The sequence below is a fragment of the Melospiza melodia genome, chromosome 7 (genome assembly GCF_035770615.1).
Source record: "Melospiza melodia melodia isolate bMelMel2 chromosome 7, bMelMel2.pri, whole genome shotgun sequence".
NCBI lineage: Eukaryota > Metazoa > Chordata > Aves > Passeriformes > Passerellidae > Melospiza > Melospiza melodia.
In genome coordinates this window covers 17488605-17491774 of record NC_086200.1, presented here as the reverse complement: position 1 = coordinate 17491774, position 3170 = coordinate 17488605, and the positions used below count along the sequence as shown (strand labels likewise).

The window sequence follows — 3170 nt, the reverse complement described above, 5'->3', positions numbered from 1 at the left end:
AATACATCCACATCTCAATCAACACCTTTTCCAGTGCGATTTTCCCCTCTGCTCATGCTGGTGAAAAAACAAAAGATGCTATAAAACAGTACTTTTTAGTTTTTTTTCCACCTTAGCAGTTTGACAGGAAATTAAAACTGATAATGCTCCTGCTTATACCTCCCACTGATTCCAACAAGTTTCTGACCACTGGGGAATAAAACATGTGACAGGCATACCACACTCCATCACAGGACAGTCCAGAGTTGAAAGGGCCCACTGATCCATAAAAGGATCCTTGATGAACTGCGTGGGGAGTCCAGATATTATCTCCCTTTGAGAGACTGGCCAAGGCCCTTTTATGTTCAACATTTTGAACAACTCATTTATGGAGAACAATCCCCCAATCATCAGGCATTTTACTAATTCAACTGCAGCCCAATGAAAAGAAAAGCCACCTTTGTTGATCAAAGACTGAATCTAAACAAAGTATGGGGAAGAGAAGATGCCCTTGTCTCTATAGCAACAGGCCCAAGATGGATCCCAGCAAAAACATAAAACTGTTCATCGGGAATGGTGAGGCAAACACCAGAGCCACAATCAGAAGAACAGAATGAAAGCCTAAGAGAGACATCAGCAGTCTGGAAAAGAAGAAGGAGATGGGCAGAAGAAGGTCTCCTAAGCAGTGTTGATCACACACACCAAGACCAAGAGAGCTCAGACACCACTAACCATGAGTGTCAGGGCTTTACGCTGGGGCAATGCCAGTGCCCCCATGAAAAAGTCTCCGTGGTGTCTGCTGGGAGATGTGACCAGAAATAAGCAAACTTATTTCTGGCCCCCACTTAGAAATAAAAGAAAAGAAAACTTTATTAACTACACTACAACTATATCTAAAAAGAAACACACAAGAAAAATTCAAAAACATTTCCTCCTCCCCCCACCAAACTTCCAATACATCCATCCCTCAGATCACACACTCTCGGTCCATCACCACCCTTTATATAATCAATTCTCAGTTCATCAAGAGGAGAGGAGTGCTTCTTGTGCCATAGGCTTCCCCAGGAAACACCATCAAAACCTCATGTGTTTCCATGTCACTCAGCACCGCCCAGAGAACATCTGCCATCGTGACCTCTTCCTTCCATGTCCAGTGCTCTCACCACTGAACATGGACCAGAGCTGCTTCTAGGGTTTTCCTTTTAAGGATGCTTTGTCCCTTTCCAAAAATAGCACAGTCTCTCACCTTCGGGACACCTGTCCCCCCAGATTTCACCCCCTGGGGCCGAGGGGTCTCAACACTGAACCCTCTTGGCTCTGAGCCATTGCCTCCCCCTGGATGCAGTCTCTGTGTCACCAGTTGGCTCACCTGCAAAGTGAGTGCAGGCTGTCTCTTGCAGGCAGGTCCACAGCCAAAGTCAATCAATTTGTCCTGCCCAGTGTCCAGGTCAAGCAGGATGTTCTCTGGTTTGATGTACCTGTGCAGGACCCCGCAGCTGGTGCAGTGCCGCATGGCCTCCAGCACCTGGCGGAACAGCTCCCGCGCCACCTCCTCGGGCAGGAACCCCCGTGCCCCAGTGAAATGCTGCAGGTCCTGAGAGCGCTCCGGGCGCTCCAGCACTATCAGGAGGTCATTGGGGAGCTCAAGCCACTCCAGCAGCTGGACCACACCAGGGAAGCCAGTGGACACCTTGGCCAGCAGCACGATCTCCAGGGGTGTGCTGGTGCCGTCGGGCTGCAGGAGGAGCACGATGGCATCAGTGGGGCTGATGCCGTGCCAGGGCTCAGGAAGCCCTCAGCCAGCCCGGGATGCTCTGTGCCCTGTGCTGGCCCCATGCCCACTCTCCCTCAGGGCGTCCTGGCAGCTTCCACCCTGCCGGGCCTCGGTTCATCCCTGCCCGGCACAGCCCGGCTTCTGCCGCTGGCCCCGCTCACTCACCAGCTCGCCCCAGTGCCTGACGCGGTTCCGTGGCACCCTTTTGATGCCCACCTGCAAGCCAAGGGCAGTAGCGGGCTCAGCTCGCCGCCCGCCCTGCCCAGACCCATCCTTCGCCCTGCCCAGACCCATTCTCCACCCTTTTCCTCCTCCTCGTCCTCCTCCTCCTCTGCCCGCTGCTGGCCCCGCCGCTCACGGGGGTGCCGTCCGAGAGCCACGTGGCCGCGAAGACGCTGCTGAAGCCGCTGTGCCCCAGCAGCGAGCCCAGCCTGTCCTGCTCTTTCAGGCCCTGCTGCGCCTTCCCTGCCGGCGGGACGCGGCTGTCAGTGCTCGGCCCGGGGCCAGCAATGGCCTCCGAGCGCCCCTCAAGGGCCCCGGGCCGGCCATGCCCAGATGTTCGCTCCCAGGAATGGGACAGCGGCAGCTCGGGGCTGGCAGCCGTGCTGATGAGCGGCAGAGCTCGGGCCGGGCAAGCCACAGCGGAGGCGGTGGAGTGGCTGCGCCGCCTGTGTCCGCCGCGGGCCCCGGGAGGAGCCGGGGCCAGGGCGTGGGCCGGGGCTGGGGCCGGGCTCGGGCCAGGAGGAACCAAAGAGAGGTGATGCCGCCCCAGCCCAAGCCACTGATACCCACCCAGCAGTGCCACTGCCACTACGGCCAGGGCTGGCCAGAGGCGAGACCGCAGTGAGACGCCTGGGGCCGGGCACGGGGCAGCCCCGCCTGGAGCTGCGACTGGGCCAGGGGCGTGGCCCGGCCGGGCATGGGGAGAGAGAGAGAGAGACTGGGAGAGGAGGGGACACCAGGAAAGGGAGAGCGGGAGAGGATGCAGGACTGCGGGAGAGGGAAAGGAGAAGCAAGAGGGAATTTACAAAGTCGCTTCTTTCACTGTTTTTGCTGATGCTGCCGCTGCAATTGAATCTCTGGGGCCGTTTGTCCCCGTGTCCATTTGTCCATTGCCCGCTTGCCCCCACGCTGAGCCCCGCACTCCCTGGGGGCAGCCCCTGAGCTTGTCTAAACACGGGAACTTCGCCGTGTTCAGCCAAGACCCAGAGCCTGGACTCTGCGCAGTGGCACAGGAATTTCCTCGGTCGCTGCTGTGCATTGTCCCTGATGAGGGTAAAACACTATTGGAGCCCGTTCCCTGAATTCAGAATTTGTACCTGACCCATGCACTGCATTTACCTGAACAGCATTGCTTTCCATAAAAAAATAAAAAGCAGGGGAAGGCCAACTGTGTACAGCTCATGGTATTTGACAG

At 56.9% G+C, this 3170-nt stretch overlaps 1 pseudogene; it reads right to left on the bottom strand.

Moving 5' to 3' along the window:
• Positions 1 to 1343: 1343 nt before the first annotated feature.
• LOC134420520 (serine/threonine-protein kinase pim-1-like) lies at positions 1344 to 2674 on the bottom strand (annotated as a pseudogene).
• Positions 2675 to 3170: the final 496 nt, after the last annotated feature.